Source organism: Suncus etruscus, chromosome 4 (genome assembly GCF_024139225.1).
Source record: "Suncus etruscus isolate mSunEtr1 chromosome 4, mSunEtr1.pri.cur, whole genome shotgun sequence".
Classification (NCBI taxonomy): domain Eukaryota; kingdom Metazoa; phylum Chordata; class Mammalia; order Eulipotyphla; family Soricidae; genus Suncus; species Suncus etruscus.
Window position 1 is genome coordinate 164,750,910 of NC_064851.1, and position 20,373 is coordinate 164,771,282.

Consider the following 20,373-nt stretch of genomic DNA (forward strand, 5'->3'; position numbering starts at 1 on the left):
GTTGACCTTATGCTCTGTAGCTCTTCTTCTCACCACCCCCTGCCAAATGTGACTGTTGTTTGATACAGGAATCAGCTCCAGAAGGATCCACAGTGAAAGAACCCTACATGGTCCCTTTATTTCCACATATACTTTCTCAAACTCAACAAGACCATGGTGTGTAATGAAAATGTGCCTTGGATTCCAACCACCACAAGAATATCTCAGAAGACAATGGGGAAGACTGCATTTTCTTTATAAATTTTAGACCTATATAATTCTCCCTCTTAGTCTGTTTATCCCCAAATGTAAGATAGTCTCCCTGCATCACCTTGTTCCCTTAATTAATTTTTTTTGGTTTATGGATTACACCTGGCAGTGCTCAGGGGCTACTCCAGGCTCTATACTCAGAAATCGCTCCTGACAGGCTAGGGGGACCATAGGGGATGACAGGATTGGAATCACTGTCTTTCTGCACACAAGGCAAATGCCTTACCTCCATGCTATCTCTCTGGCACCCCTTAATTACTTTTTAAACTCATTTTTATTTTTTCCTTTATATATTATGTGAGTATATATACCGTTTGTTTTTGTTTCTTTCTCTTTCTTAACTTCATCTATTTGGATTTGGCTTGATACAAAAAACCTACAAGAAAAAGTCTTTTCTGAGATAATAGCTCAGGTCAAAACCAGGGCACAAGAGATGATGGAGCCTGATACTCTCACCCCAAAATGTACCAGCAATATAATCTATCACCCATTTTTATTGCAAAGGCATACTAAAAAGGGAGAAATTTTACATATAGAAACAAGCTGTTATCTACTAGGGGATAAGAACACATACATTTTACAATACAGGGGCAGCTTCTACCATGAACATATATCAGGTGGACTCAACAGACTCCAGGGGAATAGACAGTGACCTTCCAAACCTGAGCTTAGATCCCAGACATAGAACCAACAGAGTTCTCCACAGCATATCCAGGAACCCAGCTCACTCTGGAACATTCTTAATACTGCTCTGACAACAACATGTGCCAGTTTTGATATGACATCCTGACAATGAGGAAATGGCAACAACTTGATATAAGAGCACGTTGTCTTACGCTCACCATCAGATGAAATCAGAAGACTTATCATCCATTGATCTGTGCAATTGTGAAGATCGCTATCTACAGAAGACTGACTGTGACAATCCGTGACTGGGCAGAATTTATCCTAGGACCAAAAAAGACCCTAGTTTCAGCTTTGATCTAGGTCTAGGATCTGTACAACAACCAAGATCCCTAATTCCAGAGGTTTGACTGAGACAACTGCAACTGAGCAGAACTTCTGGAAACATAATGAAAGACTCTAACCTTAGCTTAATCTTAGGATCAGTGCTAAAACCAACACCACCAACTACAGACGACTGATTAAAACAACAGTGATAGAACAGAACTTCTAGAACCATAATGAAGGTCTCCATTCTAGGCTCCATCCTATGCCTCTAACTACAGAGGCAGGATTTTATCATCCACAATGGAGCCAAAGGTTTCCAGGACACCACAAAATGACCTAGGGGAGAGTAAAAGAACATGTATGGAGCCTGTAGTTATTCCCATGATAGTATACTTCAAGGGTGGAGAAATCCTGTATCTCTTAGGTCATGGCAATTCCCTTTTAAATCTCCCCAATATTTACTGTGTCTACGCACAAAAAAAAGAAGCACAAAATAAAATTTTTTATTGTGGTTATTATTCCACTTTTTTGTGCTTTGTTTTGTTTTTATTTCAGAACCATGGTTATTGTGTGGGTTGTTGTCTTTATTGATGTGGTGCTTTTCGTGATTTTGCTTGATATTTTTTGTATTGTTCCTATTTTTTTCTTCCTTTTCCCCTTTCTTCTCTTAAATTGATATTTATAGCCTCTAGAACTCCTCTAGTTTTTTGCTCATTTGATTGCCCAATTTTATCTTTTTCTTTCTTTCAAACAGAACCACATAACTTGAACCATCTTGTTCTGCCTCACAAATTAAGGAGGAAATAATGGGAGGGTACCAAGACCAAACAGTTGTATGAACATTAAAAATAAAAAATCATCAGACTTAAAACACCAAATCCAAAGCCAAAGACAACAGAATTGATACCCAATTTACAACATGCTATACACAGAGTGAACCCACTTATACTAACAGCCCAGGGAGTAAAGGAGGGGGGATATGGGATGCATGCTGATAACAGGAGAGGAGGGAGAACAACATTGGTGGTGGGAATGCCCCTAATTTAATGTCACTATGTGCCTAAAATATTACTGTGAAAGATTTGTAATTCTCTTTGTTCAAAATAAAAATTAATATTTCTTATAAGACTGGTTTCAAGGTTATGTATAGTTATGTTCCCTTTTGCATACTCTATTATGCTACTTTATAGGTACATATGTGTAGAAATAGAGTAACGATGAAAAGGAAGGGTTCTTAATATTACTTTTAAATGCAATTTTAGGTGTGTGGAAAAATTGAGTATAATTTCTAAATGCTCTCTTAACTCTTTTTTCACTTCTACCACTTGCCCTGTTATATTCAGCTAGCTTAGTACAGTTCTTACAATAGACACATCAAATTAAAGTCACTTAACACATGATCATAATTATTTTATTTCACTATTTGTATTGCATATTTGTGATATTATGTACCTTCCATTTTCAGCATCAGAGGAATAATTTCTCTGTTCTAAACATTGTCTATGATCCACCTATTTATTTTCTCTTTTGGAAGTTCTGGAAACTACAGATAATGTCACTGTTTTCTTATTTTGCCCTTCTAAAACGCCATTTGATTGAGATCATATATTAGCCAGTTTTGTTACATGTTTCTGCCACTTAGTAAGAGGTACTTGAGGTTTTGTCGTGTCTTTTATGGCTTGATAACTATCTTTATGCTCTGGTGAAAAAAATCTGCTGTATAAATCCTACCGCTATTAGTTTTTCATTCACCTTTTGAAGGTCATCTAGTTTGCTTCCAAGTTTTAAAAAGTGTCAACTTATGTCACACACCCCACTCAGAAGAGGCACACACCACAAGGTAGAGTGCCCCTCCTGAGAAAGAAATTATCTGCCAAAAAGGCCCGCTTAGAGTATTCAAAAATCACTTGACCCGTTTGCGTGGATTATTTGGACATAATTTCATAAGGGCTGTAACTATTTCTCTCTTTATTTTAACCTAATTAGAAATCAGGCCTTAGTAAAATTCTTTCTACTAGAACAGCAATCAATCCAGCCAAAAGTCTCCCACTGTCAAAACTACCTTGGTGCCAAGAACTGGTTTTTCAACTTAGCTCATGAGTGAAGTAATTTTCACTTTTTTGCTCTGTCTACCCAAAACAGGGTAATTTTCACTTTTTGCTCTGTTTACCCAAAACAGAGTAATTTTCAGTTTTTCTCTGTTTACTCTACGAAGCAATTTCAGTTTCCTCTGTAATTTTCAGTGTTTCTCCGAAACTCTGAAACAGTCCACCTGAAAATTACCTTTTCCTTCTGTTATTACCCAAAACTAGCAAACCCAAAACAAACTGGCGCATTTCACCTTCAGTATCAGCTCTTTAATATGCTAATCTAGAGCAGGGGTCTTTCCTTTCTTCCCCAGCCTCTTTGATGTCTAGAAATTGCATCTGCCTGTCCAAGTTTCTAACCTTTAAAAACAGCTAGCTCAAAAAATAAATTTGTCTTTCGTTTCTGCTAATGAAAGTCCCCATAGCAATCTGCGTGGTTTTCTTCATTTCTACACACATATTTTCCGTCATTCGCCGTCCGTGTACCCACTCTCTCCCCGCGGGTTTTTTCCCGAAAATCCACGAAGGATCTGTTTGCAGGCGCTGGCGTCTAGCGGACAGGTTTGGCTCACAGCAATTGGCGCTCAACGTTTGGGGCTATTCGGAGAGGGTAAGCTATTTTTCTTTTCTTCTCTCCTTTCTTTCCTTCTCTTTTTCAATTTTAGGACACGGAACTGGCCCTCGTCAAGGTTGCCTAGGAACCCCTGGAAAAGTACCAGGCTTTAAGACGAGAAGGTAAACGGGAACATGGGTCAAAATTATTCTAAGCAACAAATTCTTTCTGATACTATAAAGTATATTCTAAGAGCTAAGAGTTCAGCCATATCTCCACAGCAGATACAGCAATTTATTCTATTCTTAGAAACTTATAGCCTCTGGTTTATTGAAAGGGGTACTCTATGTTTGGAGATTGGCTACTAGTACAGCAGGACATCAACGTATGTATACGTATGGTCCTGATGCCCACCTAAATCTTATCTATACAATTTGAACAGAGGTTATGGAGGTAATTGATAATAAAAAAGAATCAGCCCAAACTACCAGGGCAAAAAATAGAATATAGTCATTTTAATCAGCAGTCCAGGCAAAAAACCAATATAAATTCTATGAAAAGCTAGCAATCAGTGGCTTAAATAGAGCAAAGAAAGGCTCAGAACTTTTAACAACTGAAGAGCTGTTTTCCTTCTATGGCATCTCTAACCTTAGAAACAAAAGAATCCCCAGAAAACACCAAGTTATAGATGAATCAAAATTAGCTTGGCTACTGTTTCTCCTGTGCTAAAAGCTAAAAAGTTTTTAGAACAAAACAATCTGTATGCTGCATCTTTTCATGCTACTAAGTCTTGTTCTCCTGTAATGTTTAAGAAATATGAGAACACCTCAAAACCACTTTGTAACATCTATAAAAAATTCAGAACAAAAATATTTTAGGCCACGTGGGATACCGGAGCAGACTTTTCCTGCATCGGCTGGAAAAGATTGGCCCCACTCCTGGGCAGTGGAAAAACGTTCCATCTCCTTTGAGGGGTCTAGGATTGCCTAAAAGTGTTCTAAAAAGTGCTGTAGTCCTACCTTGGAATAATGGTGTAAGAAAAGGAAAATTTCCAGCCCTATATTCTACCTCATTCATCGTATATCTATATGGGGAAGAGATGTGCTAAAAACTGGTCTAAAATTCATAATTAATAACATTTTTGCATATTAATGTATAAATTCTTTTCATAAGTCTCTGCTCAAAAGTTTTTCTTTAAATATGTGTGTATCCTTAAAAGTTGCAGGTCATATCTAATGCAACAAAAGTAGAAATTCGCCAATTAAAAATTTATAAGGTAAACAAATGGAACTTAATTTTTCTATTTTCTCTTACAAAAACCTCCCTTTTTTAACTAAGAGTCGACTACTTCTATTTTCTTCTAAAAAGGGGCCTTATCTTATCTTTTCCTAAAACAATTTTTTTATTAATAGCCAGCAAAAAATCTGGCGGGAATAATTTGGAGAGGTCCAAAAATTTCCCACAATTTTTCTCATCTCATTCTTTTACCTGCACATATAAGTTTGTCAATTTATGTGCTGTGTAAATCTAAAAGTTTGTCTAAGTGTGCACTGAAAATTGTGTGTCTGAAAACAATGTGTGAGCATATTACAAATGTGCAATTTTTGAAAAAACAGCTTTTTCCTAGGTCAACAAACCTCGCCTCAAAGTGAAAGCAAAAAAAAAAAAAAAAAAAAAAAAAAAGGTGTGTTTGCGCTTTGAATTCAAGCGCGGCTTCTAGGGCCCTGAGGGGGAAGTGGACCCTCCCCGCAAAGAGCTCATTGTGGTCACCAGAATGAGAACAAATTTTCTCAAGGTTTCCAAATTTCTCTTTCTAAAAGGTTTTTTAATAAATCAAAATTGTCTAATGATATTGCAGTTAATTAAATTTTAACCATAGTATTAATTTTGTGTATGCATAATATTTTTTCCAACTTAATTTAAAAAAAATTTTTTTCTTGGTCACATAAATTTATTACTGTGTAATATTATCATTGGTCATAATTATATTAAAACTGGTATCAAATTGTGTTAATTTCTTTATTGTTATCTAAAATAATAATACATCTAAAAACTAACTTTCAATCGTATTTTAATAACATCTAGCTATTTTATTACTTATATTTTAAATTAAGGGTAATTTTCATTATTTCCATCTTTTAAGCCTTAATAAGAATTTTCTAATGTAACAAATAGCTGGCATATACCACTCTGTCAGCACTGGTTTTAATTAGTTAAGGTGTATTTCATCTACAAGTAATGCCCTCATGTTTTCAACAAATTCTAGTAACCTTTTATTGGTAAAAGGGAACTTATTCCCAAAAAGTCTAAAACTTTAACAATATTAATTAAACAGGCCATTTCATTTGTCAGTCTGTTAGTGCAAAATTATTTTCTAAACCCTAATCTAATGCCTTATATGGTAAAATTCTAGTAATAAAGCATGTTTTTTAACCTCATATACAGTAATCATAAATTCAGAGCTACATAACTTATTGCAATTTTAAAAATTTACTTGTTGCTCTGTGCTTTCAGCCTCTTTAATCTTTAAATTTATCTTTTGTTATACTCAATGGCTACCTTAATTTACATATGTATAAACAAGAATGCCTTCTCTGCAAACCACATTTGCAGACAGCCTTCAGTGGCTGCCCCAAAAAGAAAAATTTTCTCCAATCTTGAAAATATATATGTCTAAAAAATATAATTTTAATTTTCAAACTATCTAAAATAAAAATTTTTTAGTTAACTTGTATTTGGTTAACTACTTTCTGTATTTGTTTTTTTATGCATTTAAAAAAATATACTTAAGTAAAAGTTACTTAATAACTACAAAAAACTGGTCATTATAACAAAAGTTTATTCATGTACTAATTACTCTACCTTATCAACGGTAACTCTTACCCAAAAATTTATAGTAAACAAAATTAACAGTAATATTCAGCTGTGTTTTCTCCCAAAAAAATCATTAAAAGTTTTCTTCCTAAAAACAGAAAATGTGCCTTCACACAAATGCCGAATAACAAATAAGTTACAATCAATTTGTTACGTCTTGTTTGCTGCATAACTTTTCATTCACATACTCAAAAATATTTTCTCTCTATTGTTTCTATAATTTTTCTATAAATTATGTTTTCTTTTATTTCAATATGTATACAGTATAATCTTTTATTTTTCCTAATATTTCTAGCCTCAAAATATACCTACCACCACTACCTTATCTACTTGTTTATAAAATGCATTTAAATATATATACTACCATACCTTGTTTTTATAACCAATCTGTACTAATTAATAATTGTAAGCGCTTTTACTTAATTTTTGTATTTCATTGCAAATTAATTTTTATCCTCCCACAGGAAACAAAAACACGTGCACCTCTAAGACAATCTTAGAGTTTTTAAATCTAATCTGCTCAATCCCACTAATCAATTTAATCCTTTCCAGGAATTGAAACTACAAATTATACCGAGTCAATTGCATTGCCCTAGCAATCAAAGTAACTAAAAATCTTTCTTCCTTTCTTATAGGCAAATAATACAGCTCCTTTTAAATCCTAAAAACAAATAATGCAAATTCTCTAACCCTCACCTTCTTCTAACAACCTTTGTTTTATAGAACTTCCTACAACATAAGTCCAAAAGGGAAGCATATAGCACCCCCAAAGCATAATTAAAAGCTATTTAATTTTTTCTACAGGTCTCAAGTTTCTCTGAAACCCAGTCAAAGTAATACAAATTACCATGCCCCCACTAATTTTTTTCACTTAAGTTTTCCAGTTTTCTTCAAAAAACTTCACAGAAACTACTAACGCTATCTGCCTAAGAAGAGCAGTCTTCCCTCCTGCATAAAGCTAACAGGCTCACCACCCAGCACCCCTGCTAGATTTCACCTAACAACTTCCAGCTGCATTTTCTTTTTTTTTTTTTTTTTTTTTTTTTTTTTTTTGGTTTTTTTGGGTCACAAACCCGTTTGATGCTCAGGGGTTATTTCTGGCTACAACGCTCAGAAATTGCCCCTGGCTTGGCGGAACCATATGGGACACCGGGGGGATCGAGAACCGTGGTCCTTTCCTTGGCTAGCGCTTACAAGGCAGACACCTTGCCTCTTAGCGCCACCCGTCGCCGGCCCCTCCAGCTGCATTTTCAACCCCCAGTCCTGTGACTTCTGCAAAAAAAACGCCATCACTGATAATCCCTAAAAACTGCCTGAAAACAGATGACGGTCACACCCGCAGCTAAACTTACGAACTCTAAAATTTAAAAACTAAACTTATAAACTCTTCAACAAAATATCATCTTTTATTCTTCTAAGTATTAGTTTCCTGTTTAAACCTACCTTCTTAAAAAGCAGCAACAAAACTTTTATAATCATTGTAATTGTAACAAAAAAAAATTTTTTTGTATATGTGTTTTATAATTATGCAAACCAGCAATTCCCCTTCCAAATATTTCCCCAGCAAAAATTGTTTCATATATTCCATATTATTACTATGCTTATAGTGTCCTCTAATTTCCAACTTTTCTATGCTTCTTCTTTATTTCTAACGTTTCTTAATAATGTAGTATTACTCAATCTTCTCCTTACAATTCTCTCACTTATAATATCTTACTTAGTTTGTTTTTTTTTATTCCTCAGTGCCAGTGCACATTCTCAATTTTTATATTTTTTACAATCACCTGTCTATATTTTAATTTTCATATAATAGTATATACTTTATACCTTATATAGCTAAGTGTATCATAGGCTCCTTATCCCAACCTTGCACTAATAAATCCATAACTTTTGGGCTCTTTTGGTACTGTCTCTATTCTCTCTAATTGAACTTATTACAAAAAATAGCATACGTAAGGTGTTTTGCCTCGCATTGCAAACAGTAATTACAAACTCCTATTTGGTCCCTAGTGTGCAAAAGGCTATTCTAGCTCACAGCCAAAAAAGCCTATATTGCCAACCAGGTGTACACACACACATGCAAAAAAAAAAAAAAAAAAAAAGGGTGAAATGTCACACCCCACTCAGAAGAGGCACACACCACAAGGTAGAGTGCCCTCCTGAGAAAGAAATTATCTGCCAAAAAGGCCCGCTTAGAGTAGTCAAAATCACTTGACCCTTTGCGTGGATTATTTGGACATAATTTCATAAGGGCTGTAACTATTTCTCTCTTTATTTTTAACCTATATTAGAAATCAGGCCTTAGTAAATTCTTTCTACTAGAACAGCAATCAATCCAGCCAAAATCTCCCACTGTCAAAACTACCTTGGTGCCAAGAACTGGTTTTTCAACTTAGCTCATGAGTGAAGTAATTTTCACTTTTTGCTCTGTCTACCCAAAACAGGGTAATTTTCACTTTTTGCTCTGTTTACCCAAAACAGAGTAATTTTCAGTTTTTCTCTGTTTACTCTTACGAAGCAATTTTCAGTTTTCCTCTGTAATTTTCAGTGTTTCTCCGAAACTCTGAAACAGTCCACCTGAAAATTACCTTTTCCTTCTGTTTTACCCAAAACTAGCAAACCCAAAACAAACTGGCCTTTTCACCTTCAGTATCAGCTCTTTAATTATGCTAAATCTAAGCCAGGGTCTTTCCTTTCTTTCCCAGCCTCTTTGATGTCTAGAATTTTGCATCTGCCTTCCAAGTCTCTAACCTTTAAAAACAGCTAGCTCAAAAAATAAATTTGTCTTTCGTTTCTGCTAATGAAAGTCCCCATGCAATCTGCGCTGGTTTTCATTCATTTCTACAACATTTTTCCGTCCGTTTCGCCGTCCGTCGTACCCACTTTCTCCCCGTGGGATTTATCCCGGAAACTCCACGAAGGATCTGTTTGCAGGCGCTGGGCGTCTTGCGAACAGGTTTGGCCCTGCAACAAACTTAGATGCCCGTAAACATTCGATGTATAAGTTTTTTGTTGTGGTCATATTTCAACCCATTAGGGCACATTATAAAAAATGATATAGTACAGTAAATAAGAAATGTGTTTACACTTGCATGCTGCAGATCTAGGTCTGATGTAATCATATATGTTCCCCCTGGCACCATTAGGAGTTATCTTTGAAAACCAGAGCCAAGAATAAGAACCTGAATACCACCAATTATTGGGTCACTACACTTTCAAAAAATAGTAATTGGTTGAATATAACCTTAGAATATGTATAAGTATTTTTGGCCACAGCTGGAGATGTTCAGGGGGTTACTTTTGGCTCTGCACTCAGAAACTACATCCTCGGCAGGCTCAAGGACCATATGAGATGCCAAGAATCTAAACCTAATCAGCTGCTTGCAATGCAAAAGTCCCTACCTGTTGTGCTATGGCTCCAGCCATGAATATGCCTAGTTTTATAGGAAACTTAGACACACACCAAAACTTCTGTGGGTGTATTTAGCCACTGCTTTTGAAAAATCGACTCTCTTACTATTTTAGGGAGGGGAACTACAATTTGCTATAAAAATAATTCCTGGTTTATTCAGTTACTTTAATTTTCTTTACACATATTTTTATTGGTGGGATAATAACGTTCTCTTTAATTATTTACAAATTTGGGCTGAGTGTGTCTCTTTTAGTGAAATACCTTGAAGACTATTGTCCTCATCAATATTTCAAACAAGAAAGCAGAATGAGTAATGGGGAATGAAAGAAAACTTGAAAGAGGAACATTTACATTTCTTACAATAATTTAACTACATGGTTCCATAAAGATAGTACCAAGGATAGGTGCTCATCCTTCACAGGCAAGACTCGAGTTCAATCACTGGAATCCCATATGGTCCTCTAAGCCTGCCATGATGATTCCTGGGTGCAGCTGGTGTAATCTTTCCAAGAAAAAGTTTCCAAGTATTAAAACCGGTTTGTTGAAATATCCATGATGAAGTCTATTCATAACTATTCTATTAACTGAAAGGTCAGCTGGGAAATGCTGTCTGATTAGTGACATCTTACCCTTCTACCTCTAGAACACAATTTTATTAGTGTGGAATGTTAGAGAAGCTTGGGGAGGATTCTAAAGGACATCCTACTTTTCATAAATGTATCAACTGTAATCATCTGGATTTTATAAATTTTCTTCAGTCCCAAAGTAAAATACAGAGAAAGAGAAAAACACCCTGGCTTCTTGAAGCCAGTTAGAATAAAATGTTTTTTTTTAAAACGTGTTATGTTGGTTTTCAACTTTTAACAGTTTCCCCCAGTGTTGCATAAAGATTGGGAAGTTCAATCCTCATATCTTCTAGAAAAGTGTTCTCTAAAGAAGAAAAACAGTCTAATTTATTGGCAAGAGAGAGAATAGATGATATCCCTTTCAACATAAAGGAAATTGTGAATGTGGAGAAGAGGAAGAGTAGAAAATAATTACAGACTTCAATCCTATTATCTCTGTGTACTATTGTTTCTATACCCCACTTTATAATGATTTAGGGTTATAGGATTTGAATGAATTAGTTTTTTTTTATCCTACTTCATCTCTTTTAATCTCTCCTCTCAATGCTTTCTTTCTTTTTATTTCTTTTTTTAGGGCCTCAGCTATAATCAAATGACCGACTTCTCGCTCTGTGCTTTTGGATCACTTTCTGGCAGTGTTCAGTGGACACTATGCAGTGCCAATGAGGTTGAACAGGGGTTTGTGCATGCAAGGCTTCATCACCTCTGGTTTAAGCAAAGATATTTCTAGGTTGGTCTTGAACAAAGTTCCAGGGCACGTCGCTATAAAAGAATGGCTAGTTGGACAAACACAACATCTCAATCTGCCTTAAAGTGGAGGGCTTTGCTGGGCAGTTTGCTGACTACATTAACCTTCTTCTTCACTCAAGTGTGGGTGTTTTAATTGACCTGAGTGAAACATGGCTTTCCCCTGGGGGTCCTCTTTCAAAAATGCGAAAATGCAAAGGACAGAAACCATCATTTTACTTTTTTTTATTTAATGATTATATTTCTCTGACTGCACTTGCTACGTTTTTTTTTTTTTTTTGGCGGGGGGGGAAACACCCAGTGATGGGTAGAGGCCAATGCTAGCTATGCATTCAGAAACCGCTCCTGGCTTGGGGGACCATGTGGGACTCCGGGGGGATCAATCTAAACAACGTTCGTGCTGGGTCAGCCGCTGCAAGGCCCTACTGCTGCAATCACCGCTCCCGCCCCTTCACTCACTACTTTTTGTGGTAAGCTTCATATTGTGAGTTAATCCTTCTGGTCCTCTTCTTCTATTGGGTCTTTGGGTATTATTTCCATACTGTTTTTATTTTTCTTTCTTTCTTTTTAAAATGTAAATTTCTTTAAACAGCGCGATTACAAACATAATTGTAATTGGTTTCAGTCATAACATGAACACCTCCTTTCACCCGTGCCACCCTTTTCATCACCAGTGCCCCCAGTCTCTTCCCTCCCGTAACCCCCATGCCTGTATTGGAGACAGGCTTTCTACATCCCTCACTCGATGACCTTGTTAGATAGTTCTCAGTGTAGTAATTTCTCTAACTGCACTCACCACTCTGTGCTGAGCTTCATATCTTCAGCCAGTCCTTCAGGCTCTCAAACTCTGGAAATTATTTCAATGTCTTTAATTGTTCTTAAAACCCATAGATGAGTGAGACTAATTTGAATGGATTAGTATACTGAGAGGAAATATAGAGTTTAAGCAAGTTTGTTTGTTTTTGGTCACACCTGACAATGATCAGAGTTTACTTTTTGGTTCTGTGCTCAAAGATTACTCCTAGGCAGAGATCAGGTAACTAAATGTGGGTCAGTCAAATACAAGGAAGTGCACTGTCCTTTCTATTTTGCTCTGGCCCCTTAAGCAAGTATCTTAACAGAAATGAATGTGTGGGCCGAAGCCATAGCACAGCAGTAGGGTGTTTGCCTTGTATGCAGACGTATCTGGGAGAGATCCAGGTTATATCTCCAGCATCACATATGGTCTCCAGAGGCTGCCAGGAGAATTTCTGAGCACAGAGCTCGAAGTAACCCTTGAGTGCTGAGGTTTTTGACCCAAAAAATTAAATAAAGAAATGAGTGTGCCTTAAACTTTTCAAAGCATGGCTTAGATGTTCCAATAATTCATATTGTTTTTACAGAATCATGAGAATTCTTGTTAATTAACATTTAAATAAATGCTTTGAGAATCAATGGCTTTTGAGAATTCAAATATATTGACCTAACAATATCACAACTTAGTTTTGCCTATTGTTATACTAAACGAATTTTTCACTATAGTCATTTTGGTTATTTTTCTCACTATTAGTTTGTCTATAAAATTAGAATATTTTTCTTTAAAATTTTTGACTTCAAGCAACTTATCTTTCTAAAGTATAAAATTATTACATGATCATTCTTCTTATTTGAAGAAAGGCAAGAACAAAAGGATAAATAAGGATAGCAGAAAAAAAATTCTTCTATTAGTATAAGAGTTTAAATAGCCAAAAATACTTGCTAGATGTCATTGGCATACTTGTGGTCAACCTGCTAGCATGTCCTTAGTAACAGTGCTATGTAGATAAGATGCTTTCTGTTCCATGTATAGATTGAACCACTTTGGCATCCAATGCAATTAAAGCATTTTTGTGATATGCTATCTCTCTTAGGGTCCTTGAGCTGTAGATTCAATCATTACAAAATGAGTAATTCTGTCTTTTCAGTGTAACACATCTGTCTATACATATGAATTACAAAAAATTAAATGATCTCTGAGTTGCCAAGCTATCTTTTGCCCTTTCCCTTTTTAATAGAATAATTTCTGAAATGAATCACTGATCCTAAAGCCCAAATCTGTGAGATGGTTTAGTCATCAGTAAAATTTTAAAATGTGTACTCAGCTTTTGAGTAATTAGTCACAATGATTAAGTAAGCAACTACCAATATCTTGTTAAAGTGCAAGTATCATTATTCAGATATACTATTCCCTACTGGTTTTTCATGATTCTATTAAAAGAATTTTGTTGTTGTTTGGAATTTATTTGAAACATACCATTCAGACATAGGTAAAAGAAGCAAATTAAATTATCCATTATATACCTAGAATTACAAAACTGCTTCCCCACACATACACACATCTACATGAAAATATAACCAAAACAAATCATTTGAGATGGGTAAAATGAAACCTTTGACCTTTCTGTGAAAAAATTCGTCTATAATTATTATCTATCCTGCAAAGGTTGCATTTTCTTTCCTCCTTTTGATGCATTCTGACTTATTTTGTTCGTGGCTTGTCATCTTCATTGTTTAACAATCTATTTTTTTGATCAAATAATCAAATTTTCTAGATGATATTGCTATAACTTGTTATGGTGTCCATGTCAAACTCTTTGATAATATTTTAGAGAACTGTTATTGTAATGTGAGAGTCCCTTGCTGTATGTATATTTCTTTTTCTTTCAAGTTTTCATTTAATGAAAGAATTATAGTTTACAAAGGTTTTGGTAGTTGATATTTAAGGCATATGAGATACCTACCATCAGTGTCAACATCTATCAGCGAGTGTTTCCATATTTGGTATTCCTCCACCCCCCGCTAACCTTCTGTACTTTCTGCCTGTCACTTAAAACTTTTATGCATTTTTAAATATTAACTTTAAACATAAAATAAAATAATTTTTATATTTAAAATGTCTTTTTAGATTTCAGTTTATATTTTTATTTCTCTTTTTATTTAAACACCATGGCTACAAAGTTGTTTGAGATCGGGGTTTAAGTCTAACAATGTGCACCACCCTTCACCAAGTGCACCGTTTTCCACTACTAATGAAGTGTATCCCTGTTTTCGCTTCCACCCTCCCCCTTATCTACTTCTGGATCAGGCATATTACTCTTCTGTCTCTCTCTGTCCCTCTCTGTCCCTCTCTCTTTTTCTCCTTCTCTTCCTTCTTTTTCCTCCTAATCCCTTCTCTCTCCCCTCTCTCTTCCTATCTCTCACTCTTTCTCTCTCTTCCTTTTTTTCCCTTTTAGACACAAAGCTTTTCAAAAGTAGTGAGCAGTGCAGTTAAGGTAGAAAAGGGACCACTAAGGCAATGATAATTGGGACTGATAAGATATAACAGAGATACAGTGATAAGAAGGGAGTTCCTTTATTAATAATAGGAAGATAATTTTTAAATATGCTTTCATAATCAGTTATCTCAGATAGAAAACATATGCTGCAAATATCTGAGAACCAATCCAAAAAAAACCTATAATTGTTTTTAAATCACAAATCAATTCACTTTATTTTATTATCAACATTTTAAAGACAATTGCCTCTTTAAAGAGTACTCAATGATGAATCTATGTCAGAGTCTGCAGAAGATAAGAGGGTGAGGGTTGGAAGCACAATGGTTTGCAACAGTGGCTTCCTTGTGGCTCTTATGCCCAGTTATTTATAAACTTTAACTCTGTTTAAACCTGTTTAGGTTTACTCTCATTATTATCATTATTAGGAACAACACATAAAACATGGGAAGTCTTAAACTGAAAACTAGGACAGAAACTTTCTTTATGTGACGCTACTTCAAACATTCTTCCCCCTTTTTTGTCAAGCAACTTCTGACTTAAGGTGTCAATTTTTAATGTCACAGCTTTGTTTTATTTGATTGCTTCTGATGGGTCTTGATTCCAATGATCTCAACTAGGTTGACATTGGGACTTTTCTTCATAAATCTGGAGGCAAAATTTATTCTTTGCCATTAAATAAATAAAAGTCAGTGTAGTAGTGCAGGTGGTAGGGTGTTTGCCTTGCATTCACTAACCTAGGTCGGATTGTGGTTAGATCCCCGGCATCCCGTATGGTCCTCCCAAGCCAGGGGCCATCTCTGAGCATATAGCTTTGAGTAACCCCTGAGCTTCACCTGGTGTGGCCGGAAAATAAACAAAAACAAACAAAAAATAAAAGCTCAATTGTAAGATAATTCACTTTTTCTTTTAAAAAATGTTCTTAAATGTGTACATACATATGAGAAAATTCACATTTAATGCAGTTTTTATAAATGTTATGGTTCAGATACTGTGAAAGATATATTGAGCAAAAACATCTATCTAAAGACCAATCAAATAACATTCATTCTATTATAATAGAAAATATAATCTATATATGTGACATATTGTATACTATTAAATAGTTATAAAGAAGCTCAACAATATTGGAGTATATTATTTGAGATTAATTTCCAAATTAAAGCTTTTTGTACTTATTGATATTAAAATATAATTTGATAAGTCCAGTAATTTAATTTCTTTAGTTACTTTAGGAATTAGAGATCTATACTCACAAACATACATTTTTCCTGCATTGTTTATATTACTCATTAGGTAACTATTAACCAAAGCCAGAGAAAATAAGAACTTAGGAAATTTTATTTTGCCTAATTATATTTCCAGTTTGCACAAAACATGGGGAAAAACTAATTAATTATGTATGTCTACTCTTTCAATGCTTTTCAAGACATTTCACAAAATTCATTGGTTAATCTTTAAAATTTGTCCTCAGAGTTCTGAGGACAAATAAATATTAGTGATGTTATTTTCTTTTACTGCTACTTTCAATGAGATTAGTGGGGTCCAGAGAAATTATGTGTGACAAGTGTGAATTACAAAAACCATAGGTGGCAGAGTAGATATTAAATGGGGATCTTGTGATTAAACTCACATGTTTTAGTAACATTTAAAGACAATAACTAAACTGAACAAAGGAACAAACAAAACCAATCTAGGACTGAACCATACTGATTTCCCTTTGGCCCCTCTTCCCATTATGCAACTAATTGACTTTCAAGACTCCCCCCACTCCATACTCTGCTCTTACTGTTTTCCTCATTCTACTGAAACCATTTTTATATGATTATTATGGATCTCTAGATCACAAATGCACTTAATTTCACTCTTTTTAACTTGAGCATCTCTTTTCTCTTCTCTCTGTTTCTGTCTCTCCTTTTCTCTCTCTCTTCCCCTGCCTAGCTATCCACACATCCATTTTTGTCTTTAAAACACTATACTTCTGTTTCTTTTATATTAGATTTCTTTATAATTTCCTATACCTACTATATTAAAAATGTATCTACCAGATTAAGCTTTTATTGGTCAATTTACCTGTGTTAAGGATTCCAAGGTCTGTCTACTTTCATTCTTCCTGACTTTTTCTGGAGAAGAAAAACATCTTGGAACGCAGAAAAATTATTATATTCAAAGTACAGGTTATTGCAGAGAGATGTTACAATGTAAGGCCAGTAAATAGAAAAGACACAGGAGAGATATCTGTGGAGGGGGCTAGAACAAATAGGTAAAAAGACATCTTTAATAATTTTGCTCTCCTTGTCAAAGGCGTTTTTTTTTTGTTCTCAGTTGCTCACAGATAAAAATTCACTGTGTATTGCTTGGCACTTCCTTTCTCAATATGTTTCACACTTATACTTCAAGGCTCATATTCCTTTATTTTGTTTATATTGCATATTTTATTTTGAAGTATATTAAAGTTTGTTGTTATTTTTGTTGTTGTTGTTTTTGGGCCACTCTCATGAGTTATTCCTGAATATGAGCTCAGAACCCTGGCTTGGTGTTTTTGGGTTTTGGGGCCACACTCAGGAGTTACTCCTGGATATGAGCTCAGAACCCTGGCTTGGGGGACCTTATGGGAAGCTGAGGAGATAGTCCATCCTATGTCAGCTGTGTGCAAGGCAAATGCCCTACTGCTGTGCCACTGCTCTGGCCCCAATACATTTTAATATAAATTAAATTTACATGCTACAATATACCAGGACTTTTTAGAGGTATGATTTTTGTTTAGATGGGTGTCTTAGACCACTTGTTTTCATCCCAAGTGTTGTCTGGCTCTTCCTAATAAAGACCCCAGGTCTCAGGGGAAAACTGCTAGCAGTTTCCGTTTTCCAATGATAAAATGGAGGCTTGTGTGTAAGTCTTCCTGAACCTGTTTTATCTCTCTAACTGTGTGTAGATTATTTTCTGCATTGTGTTTTCTTCCAGACCTATGTCTTTCTAATGTCCGTGACTTGGTTCATGCGGCTTCCACGTCACATTATTCTACTTGTAGCTTCCATTATTTTCTTAAGTGTTATTGATACTAGTAGATATCTTGCATTTCTTTTACCTTATAAATAAGTGTTTTGTCTCCTGCATCACAGATATTTTTGTTATTGTGTTTGTGCGTTTCATTTTAGAGTCATAGCTGATGTTACATAGAGCTTATTCCTCATTCTGTTCTGCTTACTACTGCTCGAGAATCAGTCCTAATGGAGCATTGGAGGACCATATGTGGTGCTGGCGATTGAATCCATGTTGGCCTGATGCAAGGCAAGTATCTTACTCACCATGTCATTTCTATGCCCTACATGAAAATTTTAAAAATTAATTTTAGAAACCACACATAGAAATTCTCTGAGAACCTCAAGTTTCACCTGGCAATACATAGCCCAGTGATTTTGTGCTTGGACTAGTGGTGCTAAAACATCTTCAAAACTATATCCAATGATAAAGAATCAAGGCTTCTCACTCAGGGTGTCACACATGCTAATAATGTGTGAGCTATTTCCTAACCCTTACCATTGTATCTTTAAAGTTTAACACTTTTTTATACATTAAGTAGAACTGTATAAATATTGTTGAATTATCATTCTAGAAATAAAATTTTGCATATCGTATATTTCCATTTATAAATACATTAATAATATATTTATTAATATAAATATAATCCTAGGTATTTTATTATAATTTTTATTTTGACCATATTGGCTTATATATCTTTCACAGTAGCATTTTAGGTACATATTAACATTGAATCAGGGGAATTCCCATCACCAAATTTGCCCTCCTCCCACCCCTGTTCCCATCCTGCATCCCATACCCCCCACCCTCAACCCTGGGGCTGCTAGAATAAGTGGTCCCCTCTGTGTCTAGCTTACTACTTAGTGATCATATATCTGGTTGGTCCTGGTACCCTCCCTTATTTCCCCCCCGTTTAAGAGGTGGAACTAGATAGTTCAAGTTATGTGGTTTTGTTAAAAGAAAGAAAAAGCAATAAAGTGCGGTTAAAAATCAAATAAGCCAAAAATGAGTGTAGTCCTTAGAGACTCTCAACCTCAGTTTGAGAGAGGACAGGAAAAAAGGAATTGAAACATCACAACAATACAAGAAGAAATATCGAATAAAATATCCAGTGAGCACTACAGCATTAAAGGCAAGCACCATTTAATAATCTTGGAAATAAAACCGTGCCAGAGCGCAAAAAGAAAGAGAAAGATAATATAATATAAAATAAGATTGGGGACATCAACTTCAATATTTACCAGGGGTCTCAAACTCAATTTACCTGGGAGCTTCAGGAGGCAAAGTCGGGGTGATCCTTGACTGCAAACTCAGTAGTAAGCCTTGAACATTGGGGGGTGTGACCCAAACAAATAAAACAATAGGAAACAAACAAAAAAAGATTCCTCTAAGGCAAGCCATGAGTCTGAGACCCCTGAAATTTCTACACCAAAACAAAGAAGTCAAAAATGATAAAAATAAAAATAAAAAATAAATAATAGATAAAAAAACCTATTTTGTGCCCCCCTGTTTTTTTTTTCCTGCATAGGCATATTAAAAATTGGAGGCATTAGAGAGGGAATTCCCTTGGCCTAATTCTACGTAATTTTTAAAATCAATCTTGTTTTAAAGTGGACATCCTATCATCCCCAATCACTGAAACCTGACAATGAAAACTGTGATTGAGGAGAACTTTTTCTAGGACCTTGAAAAAAACTTTGGGGTTAGACAAATTAGTGTGCTGGAGCCTTTAATTGGTTTTAAGGCAGCATGCTTCTTGGGTAGGGATACTTGTTTTTAGGCCAAAAGTTTTTTTCTTTCTATTTTTTAAACTTTTGCTGAGATTTTGCAAATTATTGCCATCTCTTTGAGTTAGAGGCATCTGCCCTTTTCTTAGATCTGTGGGGTGTGAATTGCTATGTTTTTCTATAAAGTCAATTAGGGGAGATGTTGTATTACTTATTCTACCCTAATTAGTATTCATTCTCTACACTAGAGTGTGATCTCTACACTAGAGTGACTGAATTACAAAATTCTTTCCTACTTAGTATGGCTCTCCACCTTGGGGTGTGGTCTTCTTCTTGCTAATAAAAGGCCATGGTTTCAGAAAGGCAGTGAATTTATTCTCTGGTCTTCCTTCACTGACCTTCCTGTTTGTTAAGAGCAGAAGATTTCTGTGTTGTAATCCCCTGTCTACATGTTAGAATTCCTAAACTAGCTCTTGTCCCCCTTTACTGTGCGGATTATTTCCCGCATTGACATTTGCTTTGCTTCCAGATCTGCATCTTTCCAGTTCCTGGTTTGGGAGCCTGAGGTATCAATCACATAGAGACACCACAGTTTTTTGTTGTTGTTGTTGTTGTTGTTGTTGTTTTAATATACTCATCTATTCTCCAGCACTTGCTTTCCAGATTCTGGATATTTTGAATAGTGCTGCAATATATTTAGAAATGTAGATACATTTTTTTGCATTATGGTTTGAGACTCCTACTGTATATTTTCAGGAGTGAAATTGCTGAGTCTAATGAAAGTTTTATGACTATTTTTTGAGGATTATCTATGT